Here is an 18,467-nt window from a genome sequence, read left to right as displayed (position 1 = left end):
CTAGAAAAGGAAACATGTTGACAAAATTAAACTACACAGTATTTAGTTAGACTCACAAAACAAAATTCCAACACCCTGCATCACATTTCACTATGGGGGACAGCTAAAACACCGCAACAGTACCGACCTTTGACCTCCTGGGAATTGTATTGTGGCCCCTTGCATCATTTGGTTCATATTTCTCCTGAACAAAATCGAGAAATTAAAATAAAATCAAGACTTCATAGACCCTGTACATGCTATGGAAAGCAGGTGTTTTAAAAATCCTTTTGTGTACTATCCTCAAGGCACAAACAAGTTAGACGAAGGTTTAACAACATGAATACTTACCCAGTTTACACCTCTGCCATTGATTACTGTATGCCTTCGACACCTAATTCTTTTTTTTAGGGGGGGGGGGATTTTTCTCCCCAATTGTACTTGTCAATTACCCTATTTTCCGATCCATCCCGGTCGCTCCACCCCCTCTGCTGATCCGGGGAGGGCTGCAGACTACCACATGCCTCCTCCGACACATGTGGAGTCACCAGCTGCTTCTTTTCACCTGACAGTGAGGAGTATCACCAGGGGGACGTAGCGTGTAGGAGGATCACGCTATTCCCCCCCCAGTCCCGAACAGGTGCCCCGACCGACCAGAAGAGGTGCTAGTGCATGGACCAGGACACATACCCACATCCAGCTCCCCTCCCGCAGACACGGCCAATTGTGTCTGTAGGGACGCCCAACCAAGCCGGAGGTAACGCGGGGATTCGAACCAGAAAGCCCCGTGTTGGTAGGCAACGGAATAGACCGCGATGCCACCCAGACGCCCACGACACTAATTCTCTACCTTTGCTCCACTTGGTAGGGCCCCACTCTTCCCTTCCTTCAGGTCATCATCAGACTTTTCCTACAAAGCAAACATCATTTTTAACACAGTCATAAGTGTACAATCAAAGCAGGGATATTTGGATAAGCTGAATTATCTTAATTTTACCTTTGACCCTCTTCTGGAAATGAAGGAGACCTTGAATTTCTTTCCCTTTTTCTAGAATAAAGCATATTCATTAAGGTCAGTGCTTGAAAACATGCTGACGTCAAACACAAAGACTATTAAAAAAAAATTAAATCAATGCAGCCAAAGTGACGGTGCACCTTCCAGTGATTTCCAGAGCCATCCTGGTCCTCTCCACTCCCTCCATCAGAGTCCCCTTTCATCTAACACAAAACCATGCATGGTCTTTTTCAAAGAAAGACACTGTAATTCTAATAAAACACACACACACACACACAAACTTACATATAGGGATTCCCTCCGTAGTCTGTATTTACCGGCCTAGCAGAGAGCAAGAAAGAAAGAAATGAAAAAAAAAGTGAATATTCAAGGTGAGCTGAAAGAAATACAGGACATGACAGTTGCATACAGAATATGGGAATATTAGATGGTAAGCACATTTGAGAACTTTAAGGAAAGATGAAAATGAAACCCGGAAAAGGTTTTCTTACTGGTTTGAAATCAGGGTCAAGCTGAGGACTGTCCTCAGGCCAGTCCTCCACACACTTTTCCTATGTGGCGATGAAAGTGAAATTAACAAGGTGCACATCCTGCCAAAATTTCCTCAATGCGTTCTCATATTGAACTCATATATGAACATGTGTTCATTCGTTGTGTCTTCAAAACAAACACATAAACGAAGTTGAAATTTTCAAACGATCATATGTTTGCAGTATAAAGGTTAATTTAAACATCATACGATCACTGATGACCTTATACAGACCTGGCCAATGAGCAAAATATGATCCAACACAGCACAGTTCTCTGGTTCTGGTTTACTGTCCTGTTAAAAACAATCCAAATGCTGAAGATGAGCCACAGAAATACCTTTTCATCCCAATTAACCCACCAGTTGTGTTTACGCCTGCTAAATCCACATCTACACATAACCACACTTGACCATTTGTTAGTCCCTTATTGAATAAGTTGATAAGGTGAAAATACACATCATGTAACAGTGCTACTTGAGTAGGTATCCTAGTACCTGTTACTGTGTATGCTATGTAGGGCAACAAGATGGGTAACACATGAATTGCGTACCTTTACTGGTGAGTTGATGTGAATAACTGGTTTTGGGGGAGGCTTTGGGGGCATCTTTCGGGACACTAGATCGGGCGCAGTCTACAAGTCAATCCCAACAGCACACACAAATAACAAAATAATTAACTGAAACATGTACAGTAGGGGTTTCACAGAATAGCCGACTATCAATACTACTAGTCGACACTGCATAGACTAATCGTTCATCTGTGGTTTTAGCGCTGCAGTAATACAGCAGTGGCAACGCATCTACAGCAGACATGCAGCAGGGGGCGCTGGTTTCAACATAAGATTTGTTTGGCTTGAACAATCATTTTCTACGTTATGACATGTTAAATAAACAGAATTTAAGGTATCTAGAGAAGGAAAGACTCCCGCCATCTTTATGCTTCCTTTTAATGAGTGACCATGGTAACTGGCGACTGTTGAAAACAGATGACGTGCCAATCTCATCATGCATCCCTAGAAATACCGCTCGGGGGAGATCGTGCCCACTAAACCCAAGTTACGTCGTGCAAGAACAGGCCTTCGGGGTGCGGAGTGGGAATGAAAGAGGTCTAATTTTCCCTATTACAGGTCAATGTACCATCAAAATGACTGTGAAGCGCTTATTTTAAGGTTAAAAGAGTTGTATAATGTTGCTTTAACATGGTCACTAATTAAACCGAAACACCTGCAAGAAACCAGCCGCGTTGTTTCCAAACACTGCAGCTAAGACAGACTTGCTGGAGATTTGGTCCAATCAGATTGCGGCTCATTTGTAAACAGCCTCTCAGAGCCAATAGAGGGCTCTGGTACTTAAACACCTTGGTTGGTCCCGCCTACATTATTTAACCCTTTGCTGGTTATATTTGAGAACTTTGACGAGAATTGATGTTATTGGGTGGGGGAAAAAATTCAAGCAGATTTTCATAATAAAAACAAGTAGGAAATTAGCCCACTGGGTCAAAAATAAATCAAATCCTTTTCAAATACTTTCTACTTGTTTCAGGAATTTTCAAGTTTCAAAATTATGTACAAATATCTTGAAACAAATAAGGATAACAAGGCAGATTATTTCACTGGTATAAAAAAACCCCGCTTGATTTGAGAAAATTTGTGAAACAAGTTATTGTGCTTTTCAGACAAACGAAACAACTGCATCTCATCCCACTGGCAGGTTTTTCAGTTGGTTTAAGAGAGACAGGATTTGAGAAATAAGACAAATAACTTGTCGCACTAGATCGTTCTGCAGCAAGGCAGAGGCTATTAGCCTTACAGAAAGCTTACAGGATTTGTTGCTCTGGGTGTGTTTGGAGGTCTGGGTGGTTTTGTCCGTGGCAGTGGCTTTGGAGCACGTTTGAAGGTTGTTACCTGCGAGTGCAGTTACATCAGAAGGTATATTAGAGACCTGGATTCTTAGCTTGGTTTTAATAAAAGCCGATAAATAGGACAAACAGAGGTCCCTCCAAAGACAATAGCACAATTGAAAGTAAAACAAAATACATAAGTTGCTTTTGCTGGCTTTCAGTGTGTCTGAGGGTGCCTGTTTCTTACGTGTGTTGGTTCAGGAGGTGTTTCGCTGGGCGACATGGCCAAAGACCTGGCATGGCTGAAAGGAGTTGGCTGGAGAATACTGTGTTTCATAACACGAGGAGTGGGAACGATAGTATTCGGTGACTTATCGGAGAAGTCTGCATGGGTGGCTGGAAGAAAATATGCAGGTGTTGCCCTCAGGACATCCAAGGCCTTCTCAACTGGGGAGGGAGCGAAGATGTCTGCCTTCATTTCTTGTGAATTGATGAAGGCTGTATTACCAGGGGTCATGTTGAAAATGTCACTACTGTTAGCAGTACAAGAAGCCACATGATGGTCTTGGGTCTTTGCAAAAACAGGTTGGATGATGTCTGGACTCCCACTAGCAAGAGCTTGGTAAGAGCTTGGTGAATTAGAAATGGTGGGTTTAAAAGGGTCAAACATATCAGGATTGAGTTGGAATGGGTCTTTTGTTTGTATGCTTAGGAAAGGGTCATCGGTCTTCCTCAGCAGTGCTGGAAATAAATCCACTTTTGCCTCAGAGCGGGTGTCAGAAATGTAATTTTCCTTCGTGGAGGGAATTTGGAAAAGATTATTTTCTTTGATGAGGGGAGATTGGCAAAGTTTCCCTCCTTTGGCAGCCTGAAACAAATCCATTTCTTTCACAGCAGGAGCAGGTAATGGGTCAGCATCCTTAACATAAGTGGATTGAAGCAAATCATCTTTCTTGTTTAAAGGTGAACCGAAGAGATCTGAAGTACAACCAGGGGACACACTGAAGAGGTCTACCTCTCTAATGGATGTAGGTAGAAATAGATTCTCTGTCCTAACAGCCTGGAAGGAATCATCTCCCCTGGAGGCTTTGAGCAAGTCGGTCCCATTTGACTGTATTTTTTTCTGAGGATCAAACACATCTGATGTGCTCAGGGTGTCATTGCGAGAATGACTCTTAAAGCCGGGTTCCAACTCTGAGATGGTGAAGAGGTCCAGATTGTGACCTTGGGCAGAGATTTGTAATGTTTCTTTTTCAGGTTCAGAGGATTTGATTCTGTCATTTTCAGAAGTTTGGATTTCAGGTGAAAGGCCCAGAGGTGAATTTTGAAACTCAAGCGGAGGAGGGAAGATGAAAGAGGGTGTTAGGTCTTCAGCAGTTTCACTTTTCAGGTCTTCCAGGCCAATATTTTTTCTGCTGGTCCCCTAAGAGCGAAACGCATGGTCATTGAAAGAGCACTTTGGATAATCGATGTCACAACACAAGGAAGATTGTGATTTGATAAGAATCACCAACACTTACTTTGAAATGTGCATGCAATGGATTGGCTCTGGTAAAACCCCCATTGATTTCACACTAATAAACAGGTAGTAAGGGAGGTTAGAAGAGAAATGAGGGATCATCTCACTTTCAGAATTTCACAAAATGAAAAAGTTCATTCTTGTTGCCTTTTTTTATCTGCACTTAATTTACATCTACTTAATACTAGAAATTCACAAAAACATGTTTTATTTTGCGGTTTTTTTGGGGGGGGATTTTCCCACTTTTTCACCCCAATTGTATTTAACTATTGTACCCCACTCTCTGAGCCATCTTGGTCACTGCTCCACCTCCTCTGCCAATCCAGGGACAGCTGCAGACTACCACATGCCTCCTCCGATACATGTGGAGTCGCCAGCCGCTTCTTTTCACCTGACAGTGAGGAGTTTCACCGGGGGGATGTAGCGCATGGAAGGATCACGCTATTCCCCCCAGTCCCCCCCCCCCCGAACAGGTGCCCCGACCAACCAGAGGAGGCGCTAGTGTCGCGACCAGGACACATACCCACATCCGGCTTCCCACCTGCAAACACGGCAAATTGTGTCTGTAGGGACGCCCGACCCTGCACTTTGCATGCATACACTAACAAAAAGGTCGTATGAATGGGAGTGAGATTGGGAGCCAGTAGCATATCAATGTTCACACCCTTCTAAAAACACCCAGTCAAATCACAGAAGTCTGTGATGCTCTAAATCCCATTTCGTGGGACCTTTAAACAAACTCTCTGACATGCATCTGAAAAAATACCTGTGGTGTTGAATGGAACGGGTTCCATGCTCCCCGGTCGAATATTTCCTCCTGAGAGAGTATTTCATCCTGAAAGAATAAGAGACAGAATATGAATATGAGTCAGAAATTTCCCTTATTTACTGATTTGTCACAAGTGATGGTGCATATTGTTAATCTGACAACTACATCATCATCTCTCTCTCTACCACACACACACACCTGCTCTGAGATGGGACGGTCTTCATGGCCGCCACTGATTTCCACACCAATCGTTCCCTACACACAAAACAGCAGGTTATTTATAGAGACGTCCAAACACGAGATCCGGCCACACAACACACTCTTAATTTTTACAGGCAAATTATGAAAATCACACTGGAGTCTCAGTTATTATGGACACAGTGCACAGATCAGAGCGAGGGAATGGATGGGGATTTTATCTGGTAAACAGCAGGGAGGAAGGAGTTATTATCAGTCTTAAGATTTGAGGATAAAGAAAACATAAGTGCGTTGGAAAGATTGGATATTTGTGTTAAAATGTAAATAGTGACTACTACCGCTGTGTACTTAATGTCAAACTTCTACAACCTTGTCTGTCATCCCAATACTAGCAGCAAATCGTGGGAATCTTAAATGGCATAAATAGACTGCATCTTATATGGCACTTCTCTAGTCTACCGACCACTCAAAGAGCTTTACAGCTCCGCCTTGCATGGCGGAGGCTGCCATGCAAGGCACCAACCTGCTCATCAGGAGCAGTTAGGTGTTCAGTGTCTTGCTCAAGGACACTTCGACACATTCTCTGGAGGAGCCGGGGATCGAACCAGGAACCTTCCGATTACTAGACAACCCACTCTACCTCTTGAGCCATGCCACCCCCAAACTTAATGTGTGAGCAAGTTGAATTTTAAAAAGGTGCTGTACCACATAGAAATAACCACCGTGTTTGCTGCATATGTTAAAGAACACTTAATCCTTACGTCTTTATGCATGCTCCACAGTCCGGGTAAGAAAACCACAGGAAGTTGAATCAGTCCATCTCTCGATAAACGCTGTGTCCAGATGAACTGATTCAACTTTCTGTGACTTAGTCCTTACCTGCCCTAGATGTGGATGGTGGCTTTCTGGCACACCGGAGGTGGTAGCGGAGAGATCACTGAGCAACTCCCCAAACTATGACCAACAGAGAGTAAATGTGACTAATGGACACAGAAAAGATCTTTTCAGTAAAATCAAGAAACTGGAAGGGAATTGGGCAAACTTCATCACCAATTAGCCAAAGTAATATGTTAGTGTATCACTTGGTTATGTTTGTAAATACAGCGAGTAAACATACATATCAAGCATAAATAACGGCTTTCTTTTTTTAACGAGATAACATTAAACGAGATAATAACAGGAGAGATGGTGCTGGATTGGCTGGGAGAGCTTGGTCTGTTGCGTCCTGTTGGGCCCAGGGACCACAGCCCAGCCCGGAGCTGCGCCCAAAGAAGTAACACCGAGGGGGGGTCTGACAGGACGTGGAAGTGGGGCAGGCTAAGCTAACTGCTAGCCCATGCAGAGCGGCAGTTCCAGTAACACTGAGAGCGGTCTGGCGGCGGCCTCGCCTGGCGTTGACTCTGGTGTTTTTGGTGTCGTCGTGTGTGTGGAGTGCGGGGCGGTGTGTCGATATTGTCTGGCTGGGAGAGTTGCCGTTGGATCAGCTGGGGGGAGCCTGGTCCGCTGCGTCCGGTGGGCCCAAGGACCATGGCCCCTGTCCAGAGCTGCGCCCATAGAGGAAACACAGAGGGCAGTCTGACAGCACGTGGAAGTGGGGCAGGCTAAGCTAACTGCTAGCTCATGAAGACCAGCAGCTCCAACAGCCATCCTGGCTGGCATTGGTTCCCTTGGACCATGATTTTTTTTTTTGTCTAGTTTGGATATATGGTTTAGTTTGGACACATGTGTTCTTATAGTTCTTGGATATGTGTTTTTGTCTTTGTGTTGCACTGCTGTGGGAAACAATATTTTGTTTCATTTCATTTCATTTCATTTCGTGTACTTGTGTACACGAAATGAAAGTGTTCCTGGGTCCTGATTCTTTCATTGCACATGCCATAAATAATCCAGACTTGCACTTCTGCTGGGGCGATAATGGAAAATATTATTATATAGTGGTAATTGCAGGGGATTTTACACAACATCGGTACATATAATATCTGCTTACATATGCAAAAACACCATATTTAAGAATCCAAATGAGGTCCATCATATTGATCTGTTTGATAATGTAAATTATATTTAAAAAGCAATTTTCAAATAAATATTTCAGACGTCCTTTGAGATGTTTTATGTGACTCTCCCTCGTTTTTATCTCACTAATTAGGAAAACAAGGTGTATTTGGATATGACAATATCTGAATTTCATCCAGATACAAAGCCACTGAAAGACGATGCAACTCGATTGATTGATTGATTGATTGATTGATTGATTAACAATACTGAATTATTGCCTATTCATACCTTGTACAAAACTAATTTGCGAGGATAACATTTTCTCCAATAACTTAAAATAATTAGATGAAAGTTTTAATTTTGCTGAGGTGTCTTGAAAAATGTCTCGCGAGTTGGACTAAATGAAGTTTAACTGACTGGCATCCAAGATGTCAATTACACTGTAGACCCGCATCAACCGGACAAACTGGTCACCTCATCATTCACATCCCTCAGAGGACCACATCACAGAACACCCAACGACAAGACGACGCCCCTGTGCATGTTGCAACATGCTTACATAAACATGGTTGTCTATCCAAGCTGGCACGACACAGCTGTCATAGCATGACATTGCACCTTACATGGAAAATAACTGACGTCGGGCTCAGCTGCACAAGTTCTGACGTGAAGGAGTAAAAAGATAAATGACAACAGGCAGCAGGCTAGAGGTGAGACTTTATCAGTCTGCCTCCACCTGTCTGTACTGCGACCACTTGTTTCAGTGTTCAGACCGCACTGGCACGTCTATCTAAACTGTATAAACAAGGCGTATCGGTGATGCCGTGCTTAAAAAAAACACTGACCCGCACATCCCCCCCCCCACACGCACACGCACACGCACACGCTTCGATCGCCACTGAAAACAGCAAAAACAAGCGCTGCAGCGCAGCGCTGACTCACTGGTCGTCCTCCTCCAAAGTAACTTTCCCTCCGTTCACTTCCAGCCGCGTCGTCCTTCCCTTCCTCCTTGCTCTCCTGGTTGACAGGAGAAAACAAAACAAAACACAAATATCGTAAAGAAATGGCTCGTTTGAATCAAGACAGAAAGCGTCCAGATTTGTTTTTTCCCTTTTTCGCGCTTTATTGCTGCTGAAACAATCAAGCCGCTCCACCAGCAAAACCAAACAATTAACGCCGAGTGCTCGTCTCCCTCAAGAGCGGCGAACCCACCGTTTGGGTCTCCTTCATGTCCAGCCGGGGGGGATCATCAGCGTGTGACGGTCGAAGCCGGGCTCGGTCGGAAAGGACGGCAAAGTTCATTTAAACCGCTGCCAGGAGGTTTGACAGCCCTCACAGCGGGGGGGACGCTAAGTAGGCCTCCGGGTGCGCATGCGCGCCCCCCGTCCGTCCCTTCACTTAAATGCGAACGGACCGGTTGTCCCCGCTCCGCTTGTCGTCCGTCTGCGGTTGACATGCCGATGGAGGCGGAGACACCTGTATGGTATGGCAAGCCCTCGCGCTCCACGAGATACCTGCGATGACGTAATTACAGGTATCTGCAACGTCATTCCGCCAAGTCAAAACAAGAGAGGGGGAAAGGAAGAAAAAGATAAGGGAAATGTATAGCGAGGTAGATCTTGAATTAGAGTGTTGAGTTATGTGGCATGGTAAAAACGGAAGCTTCTCAAACACTTTGCTCGCAAGCGGAACCGCAGCGCCGGATCGAGGGGAAATAACGAGAGAGACGAGATGAAATGGAAAGGAGGTGAGCTGGATATGGAAACACATCTGAACGGGAAAAAGAAGAGTTCCACCGTTACGTGGCCTCTCGAACACGTCATCGAAGCGCCTGAGAAAGGTGACTTTACTATCAAGCCAACGGATATCGGATATTTTAAATCTATTTAAAGGGTGTCAGGCCTTATAGCGCAACCATCACCATGAAAGCAGGGAACTCAAGATATTGGCCATTTTCATTTACACGTTGTTTTATTCAGCGCTGCTGAATGAAAACTGGAAGGCTCATTCCTCGACGGAAACTAACCCCAAAGTGTAAATAACGTGAATGACGTGTTATGGTAAAATTAAGTTTGACATAGGTTATTTTAAAGTCCTCACGAAATGAGAAAAAAAATCACTAGTTCTCTTTTATGTCGTTGTGTCCCTTGATATTTTCTGCACCAATCAATATAGCCTATACCATAAAAATGACAAAAGTATGCATTCTGTTGTTTTTTTTTAATGAAACAGATTTTACATTCAGCCTGTCACGCGTGACGACTCAGTTTGGTGGTGCATGGTTGAATGTCAGTCCCCCTAAAAAAAATAAATCCCTTTCCAAAAATACTCCGGGTGTCTGGGATCTGTACATCTCCAGGATGTAATACTTTTAATAACGTGAGAAGTATTTATCAAGTCTTTTAGCATATGGGGCCATTTTTAATCAACATTTATATCACCGATATAAACCAATTGTGTCAAAATTTCTCTTAAAATAAGACCAAATTTCCTCTTCCTGTCTGTTGCGGCAGTTTATTTGCACAATGTGTCCAATTTCATGGCACGTTTATTTATTCGAATTGATTTGTTCCGCAAGTCTGGTTTTATATCACACCTTAAAGATCTCTTTCCAACCTGGAATATATGACACGCCCACACGGTTCCCCCTTCAGGTCCTGCTATTCGTTTTTTGGTTCCGGCTGGGAAGCACTTTTTCGGGTTGCGAACCGATTTATTTTTGGTCGAAATGCTCCGAACGGTTCGAAATTAGGCGCGCCAACCGGAACTGAACATTAGGCCGTGTTTGGTGTTGGGTAAAGAACGGGACATGTCAGCATAGCGCCATCGCTCGGTGGAGACTCCGTACTGCAGGGAGTCTAGTAAGAACGTCAAGGCCACATCGCCTACACGGGTTGGTTGGCCAGGTAGAGAAAGAACATGAAACGAGTTTGATTCCTCCAATTCCCGGTTGACATGAGTAATTTCAAACTAGTTCCCAAGATTATTTGGTCCTCGAAAATCATCGTGTTAACACTGAGATTGGGAAAGTGGCTTTTAAATACTTACTACTTATGCTCCACACAAGTGGAACAATCTGCAGAGGCTTTGAAAATTAGACAAGCTATAATATATATCTATATATTATATATCTATATTATATAATAATATCTTTTGACTGACACAGAACAGTGTGAATGCATGTTTTTATTTATTTATTTTAAAATTGATGTTGTCCCTTATGTTGATGGATAAACTGTTGATGTATACTTTAATTCTCATGTGCTCTTAATGCTTTTATATGTGTTGTAATCAGGGTGTCCTTGTTAAAGAGCGCTTGCTCTCAGTGGCCCGCCCTGTTTAAATAAAGGAGACAAACAAACAAACTTTTGTCTGGTAAGTTCATCAGAAAACAGTGGGCAATAATTACAGATTCATGTAATACAATGGGCATTGCTTATCAGTATTCCCTGTATCCAAACAGTAGTGTCTGATGAACTTTAAATGAAACAATTAGCCCTTAAACATGAACACCCATTCTAACAGCTCCTTCCAGACAGCTGTTAGCGTTAATATAGACCAAGTTAGTTCATTTAAAGTTACTATCTACTACTACTACTACTACTTTTTTTTTTTAACAGTGATGCTGGTCGCATTGCTCGGGTCCTGGGCTCTTCCGGTGGCATCTGCACACTGCTTGGCATCCTCCTCATCATATTCTTCATGTATTTTATAATTCCACTATAATTCTGTTATCCTCTTTCAATGTATTGTGTAAATTGTGTAAACACAACATCTATTGCACGTTGTCCGTCTTGGGAGAGAGACCCCTCCTCTGTCGTGCTCCCTGAGGTTCCTACCTATTTTTCTCCATTAAAGGGTTTTGCTTTTTTAGGGAGTTGTTCCTTATATGATGCGAGGGTCTAAGGACAGGATGCTGTGTTACTGTTAAGCCCCCTGAGGTAAATTTGTAATTTGTGATATTGGGCTATGCAAATAAAATGACTTGACTTACTATAATCTGATCCACAGGAATTTGCATCCAAAATTTCTTAGTTCGGGTGGGTATGTGTAGTCAGGTTGTCCATGGAGTTAATGTCATCGGTGAAATGTGGCACATCCTGAGATTTAATTTTAACCCAGGTGTTGTCCACAAATCTGAACCAATGACTAGGTGGTGTCCCTGGATAGAACATCAGAGCCATCTTCTCCACTTCCTCCATATACAAGTTGGCCACTACAGATGAGACCGGGATACCCATAGCACACCCATGCCTCTGCCCATAGTACTCCCCTCTGTATGTGAAGTTTGTGGAATCACAAATTCAGGGGTTACCCAGATTTTATATTGACCTCTGAGACAAACTTCAGGGTGTGTAAGAACAAATTTATACATATGAACAATTGATGAATGAGTCCCATAGATTCTCATTCTTTTTTCTTTTCTTTTTTTTAACCCCCCCCCCCAATTTTTCTCCCCAATTGTACTTGGCCAATTACCCTACTCCTCTGAGCCACCCTGGTCGCTGCTCCACCCCCTCTGCCGATCCGGGGAGGGCTGCAGACTACCACATGCCTCCTCCGATACATGTGGAGTCGCCAGCCGCTTCTTTTCACCTAACAGTGAGGAGTTTCACCAGGGGGATGTAGCATGTGGGAGTATCACGCGATTCCCCCTCCCCCCTGAACAGGTGCCCCAGACCAACCACAGGAGGTGCTAGTGCAGTGACCAGGACAAATACCCACATCCGGCTTCCCACCCGCAGACATTGTCAATTGTCTGTAGGGATGCCTGACTAAACCGGAGGTAACACGGGGATTCGAACCTGCAATCCTCATGTTGTTAGGCAACGGAATAGACCATTATGCCACCCGGATGCCCCGCTCATTATGTTTCTGATACCAAATTTTTCTAAACAACTAGAAAAAAATAAAGTGGAGGTTCGCAGCCATCCATTATCCAAACCACGTATCCTACTATCAGGGTCGTGGGGATGCTGGAGCCTATCACAGCAGTCATTGGGCAGCAAGCGGGAGACATCCTGGACAGGCCACCAGGCCATCAGAGGGCAGGTTCACAAATATCATTGAAATTTTTAAGTCTGTCAGGTGGCTATTTCCATCTCCAGGGTTACTGTAGCTTTAATCTCTTTGCTGTGATCTGACCAGGGCAAGTCGAAAGAGAATTTGCTTTTCTAAACCGGCTGGTTCAGTCTATGCAATTTAGTGCATTGTCCTCTGATCTGCTCCAGTTAAACTGAATTTGGTCTCACCCACTGAAGAAACAAGAAACAAATCCCATGGAGTAACATGTTTACCAGTTTGCTTTCTTTTTTCATTACCAAAGAAAAGTTCATCCCTGAACTGTCTCCAGCTTGTTGCACTGGAACTATCACCTAGGCAATTAATGAAAAGGGAACCTTTGGTGAGTTAGTCATCAAAAGGAAAATCTTTCCTGTAGGAATTGTCTTCATAAAATCTAAGTAAATACATTACTAGAAAATACCAGAGATTATCTCATCATTATGTAAGCACTATTTTCCAATACAGTGCATGCCCACTTATTGTGTGTGTGTGTGGGGGGGGGGTGTCATGTGTTCTTCACTTGATATCTCAAAATTGTTCAGTATTCAGAATTTAAAAATTCAAGCTTTGCCCTATTTAGGAAGTTACCGTGGCTTCAGAAAGTGTCCAGATCCCTTCACTTTATGCACACTTTGTGTTTGTAGATTTAACTTTAAATAGATAAAAATACAATTTTTGCCAATCACTCTACACTCAGTGACCCATAATGATAAAGAGAAAACATGTTTTTGGAAATTTTTGCAAATTTATCAAAAATAAAAAACGGAAATCTCTCATTTACATATGTATTCAAACCCCTTAATTCGGTACTTTGTGATAATTACTCTCTTTGGCAGTAATCACAGCCTCGAGTCTTGTTGGGTAAGTCTCTACAAGCTTTGTACACCTGGATTTGGGCAGATTATCCCATTGTACCTGGCAGATCCTCTCAAGCTTCGTCAGATTGGATGGGAAGCCATCTGTGATCTGCCATTTTCAGGTCTCTTCACAGATGTTCAATGGGGTTTATGTCTGGCCCTCAGCTGGGCGACTCAAGGACAGTCAGAGACTTGTTCCGAAACTACCCCTGTGTTGTCTTGGCTATATGCTTCGGATCATTATTGTGCTAAAAGGTGAACCGTTGCCCCAGTCTGAGGTCATGTGCACTCTGGAGCAGGTTTTCTTTAAGGACCTCTCTGTATTTGTCTGCATTCATCCTTCCCTCAAGTCTGACCAGCTTCCCGGTCCCTGAGAAGCACCCCCATAGCATGATGCTACCACCACCATACTTAACCGTAGGGGTTGTATAATAATAATAATAATAATAATAATGGATTAGATTTATATAGCGCTTTTCTAGACACCCAACGTGCTTCACATTGAAGGGGCTAACTCACATCAACCACCACCAATGTGTAGCACCCACCTGGGTGATGCACGGCAGCCATTTTGTGCCAGAACGTTCACCACACATCAGCTTGAGGTGGAGAGGGAGGAATCACTGAACCAATTACAGATGGAGAGAGCCAGGTTGGGGATTTTGCCAGGACACTGGGGGACCCCCTACTCTTTGTGATAATTGCCATGGGATCTTTAATGACCACATTGAGTCAGGACCTCTGTTTAACGTCTCACCCGAAGGACGGCATCTCCTACAGCACAGTGTCACCATCACTGCACTGGGATTTGATATTTGTTTTTTTTATTAGGATCAGAGGGAAGACTGCCCCCTACTGGCCCACCAACACCACTTCCAGCAGAAACTCATTTTCCCGGGAGGTCTCCCATCCAAGTACTAGCCAAGCCCATACCTGTTTAGCTTCCATCATTATGCAGAGCCAGGGTACATGTTTGTATGGCTGCCAGCAATTTTAGCCAGGTGATGAGCAGTGCCGGGTGTTCACCAGACATGGTGACTGGAGTTCTGCTCAAAGAGTTTAATTTTTGTCTCGTTAGGTTAGAGAATCTTTTTCCTCATGCTTGTGCTATTATGCCAGCTGTCTTGAATTGCCTTATCCAAATGCCCCCCCCCCCATTACATAGGGGTTCTTTGTACTGTGGGAGAGCAGGCCAACATCGAAACACAATTTGCAGCAATGTCTGATTTTCAAACTGTAATCGGACTGCACTCATGTTGTGATAAAGCACTAAATGAGAATGAGTTTGCTACAGATCACAATGTCAATGTGCAAACATCATGGTCCACGCAGACTCCTGCCTGATCTCGTCCATCAACCTGTCCATCACCATCGTAAACAAGAAAGGGCTCAGAGTTGATCTTTGATGTAATCCCACCTCCACCTTGAACCCATCTGTCATTCCAACCGCACACCTCACCACTGTCATACTTCCCTCATACATATCCTGCACCACTCCTACATACTTCTCTGCAACTCCCGACTTCCTCATACAATACCACACCTCCTCTCTCAACACCGTCATATGCTTTCTCTAAATCCACAAAGACACAATGTAACTCCTTCTGTCATGTCAACAGCCTATTCAAAATCAAATCAAATCAAATCAATTTTATTTGTATAGCCCAATATCACAAACTACAAATTTGCTTCAGTGGGCTTAACAGCAACACAACATCCTGTCCTTAGACCCTCTCATCGGATAAGGAACAACTCCCTAAAAAAAAAAAACCCTTTAACAGGGAGAAAAAATAGGAAGAAACCTCAGGGAGAGCAACAGAGGAGGGATCTCTCTCCCAAGATGGACAGCGTGCAACAGATGTTTTGTTTATGCAATTTACACAATACAACATTGAAAGAGGATAACAGAATTATAATGGACTTATAAAATTTATGAAGAATATGATGCGCAGGATGTCAAGCAGTGTCCAGACACCATCGGAACAGTCCAGGACCAAGCCACGCGACCAGCATCATCATGTAAAAAAAAAAAAAGTATTCCCCAAAAGCACATGATTTTCAGGAAATCGAAACCAAAAGGAAAAAAAAACCCTCATACTTACATAGCATGTAAATATGGAAGTCAACCAGGGTGACCTTTATAATAAACAATATAACAACAAATAAATATATATATAAATAAATATGAAACAAAAATATAACACAGTTTTGAAAAAGTAATGTGAGTGTTTGGACATTCACATTACTTTTTCAAAACTTTATAGTTTTACGACAAGACCTTGTTGGAAAAATTTGACCCTGGACCGGTTCAGTTGCTCAACTCTTCTAAAACATACCAGTAATGTTTTCAGATGGAATCAAGAGAATAACTATTGATAAAAAACTTTGTCAGTGGTTATCGGTGTCAACTCTCTGAGAGTCTGGTTCGTCTGATTTTGGTCCGTTTCTAATCATGCCGATTACCTGCAGCTTAGTTGATTGTTATTGCCTTCTTCCTGATTTTAAAGCGCTTTGGTCAAAAAAAAAAATTCACGAATACGCCCACGTGACATCTGTATGAAACAAAAGAAAAACTAGAAGGATCGAGGGGAACTCCAAAGACGCGGCACATCAAGGTGTGTCTTGACAATGACGAAAGGTGCACTGCCAATACAGATCGGATCAGTCCTCCTGATGCCAGTTCATCCTTGTTCAGCAGGTGAGTATGAAGCCATTAAGGCTCAAATTCGGTGAAATGGTGATTAAAGTAGTTTTGGTCAATAGTACAGTGGAGAAATAATTTACTTGTATTTAGCTGCTTACAATTGAATACTTTATTTTTTTGTGTGTAAATAACTATGAAGTATAGAGAATAAAACAAATGATTTGTTGAATATGTGACATGGTAAAAATTGAAAATGTGCTCATTGCTGCATCTAAGTGAGACATAATGATGAAAACATACTGGAAATATTGAAATTCTGAACTCTTGTCTACTCAGAAAACAGCCACAAACTTTATTTTTTATGATTTTTCTTTTCTGACCAGATTTGAAAGTTTTCCATCAACATGGCTGCCCTCGATATTGAAACAGATCCCAAACTCCAAGTATCGTTAAACAGGCTTCAAGCATTGCACTCAGAGGATGATGTGAATGAAGTGCTATTGATAAAAAAGCTTCGGGGATTGGTAACAAATGTCAAATGGAGTCATACATGTGCAGTTGAGCTGTTTGATGCTCTTCTAAAACGTTTTGAGTCAACAACAGCACATGAAAGATCAACTCTCCACCCATGGATGATGAAAATGTTGCATTTTATAGAGATTAATTATGTGACTCCCAATTTGAAACTTCACAAGGGAAAGACAGTTATTCAGTTGGTCAATGATGGAGCCATAAGTGATGAACGTCTCCTGAGAATGTTAGGACGTGACAAAGTGAAGAGCCTTGAGGAAATACTTGAGGAAATCCGTCAACAAAAGAGTCATGAAATCGACGAAACTCTTTTAAATGAGTTGAAAGACATAGTCTCATCAGTTGATGAAATTCTCCGTTCAGGTACTAAAGTGAAACTAAAGAAGACTGGCTTGAAGGAAGACTTAAAGGAGAATTTGCTTAACCTCTGTCGGGCTGTGGAAAAAACGAAACGCTATAAACCACGATTGACACAGATGGTGAGCTGGTGTCTTATGGCTCTCTCCAATTCAGGATGGTTAATTCAAGTTGGCACTGGAGAGGGAAAGTCATGTATTGTGGCAATGTTTGCAGCATTTCGAGCTTTGAAAGGAGAGAAAGTGGACATTATGTCCAGTTCACCAGTTCTGGCAGAACGAGATATGAATGATTGGAGAGAATTTTATCAGTGTCTGAACATCAGTGCAGCCTGCAACACTCATGAATTTGAAGATATGAAGAAGTGCTATGAGTGTATGGTTTTTATGGGACGGCTCATCATTTTGCCGGTGACTGGTTAAGGCACCACTTCCAAAGGACGGATATACTTGGGTGTAGAGAATTTCAGTGTGTGATTGTGGATGAAGTGGACTCCTTGATGCTAGACAACAGTCTTCATATGGTCTACTTAGGCAGTGAAATGCCCGCTATGCAACACCTCAATTCACTCTTGGCATTGATATGGGCCACTGTGAGTGCTTACAATATGATTGACTCAAAGACAACAGCGGGGCCAATATACTCTTTCCATGATATCATGTTTCAAAACATCACGGCAAGTGAAGGTGCCGACAAATTCACCATCCTTCAAATGGCCGAGGACACAGGGACACTTCCAAGGGGTTCTGTCCAGGAAATAAGGAACAACCATAGGCGTTTAACTGATAAAATATCAGGTGTTACCACACACCAAGTGGTGGAGTTTTTTAAGACTGTAGAAATGAGATTCCCATCTTGTCACTTTTCCCTGTACAGGAAAAATAGTGATGGTATACTGGAAGAACTGAACTCTAGAAAGGAAGATGACAAATGTGAAAGGCGCAATGTGCCTTTGCTTTTGCTCAACGGAGGCTTCTGCCGTAACATATATTCTGATGAAGAAACTGTCTGGACAGCTGCTGAGGAAAAAATAAAGCACTTCCTGCGCTTTACACCTTGTGAACTGACCAAAGATACAAATATTTGCTTTGTCCCCGGGTTCCTCAAAGAGCTGGTAAATTCAAAACTAAAGGTATGGATAGAGAATGCATTCTATGCAAAAACATTGAA

The 18,467-nt window shown here is 42.8% G+C and overlaps 3 long non-coding RNA genes across 3 annotated transcripts; all 3 read right to left on the bottom strand.

Annotated features, from left to right (window-relative positions):
• Positions 1-764: 764 nt before the first annotated feature.
• On the bottom strand, positions 765-1,289 carry LOC130130404 (uncharacterized). Its single transcript, XR_008812162.1, has 3 exons — positions 1,135-1,289; positions 977-1,027; positions 765-889 (listed from the first exon to the last, which is right to left on the bottom strand). It is a non-coding gene; the product is annotated as an uncharacterized LOC130130404 (long non-coding RNA).
• A 3,473-nt stretch (positions 1,290-4,762) lies between these two features.
• Positions 4,763-5,720, bottom strand: LOC130130408 (uncharacterized). The gene is made up of 3 exons (XR_008812165.1): positions 5,649-5,720; positions 4,884-4,937; positions 4,763-4,786 (listed from the first exon to the last, which is right to left on the bottom strand). It is a non-coding gene; the product is annotated as an uncharacterized LOC130130408 (long non-coding RNA).
• Positions 5,721-5,875: 155 nt separating this feature from the next.
• On the bottom strand, positions 5,876-8,830 carry LOC130130407 (uncharacterized). Its single transcript, XR_008812164.1, has 3 exons — positions 8,787-8,830; positions 6,729-6,803; positions 5,876-5,906 (listed from the first exon to the last, which is right to left on the bottom strand). It is a non-coding gene; the product is annotated as an uncharacterized LOC130130407 (long non-coding RNA).
• Positions 8,831-18,467: the final 9,637 nt, after the last annotated feature.

This window comes from Lampris incognitus, chromosome 20, assembly GCF_029633865.1.
Source record: "Lampris incognitus isolate fLamInc1 chromosome 20, fLamInc1.hap2, whole genome shotgun sequence".
In the NCBI taxonomy this organism is placed as follows: Eukaryota; Metazoa; Chordata; class Actinopteri; order Lampriformes; family Lampridae; genus Lampris; species Lampris incognitus.
The sequence above is the reverse complement of the archived record's forward strand: the minus strand, read 5'-3'. Positions and strand labels throughout refer to the sequence as shown.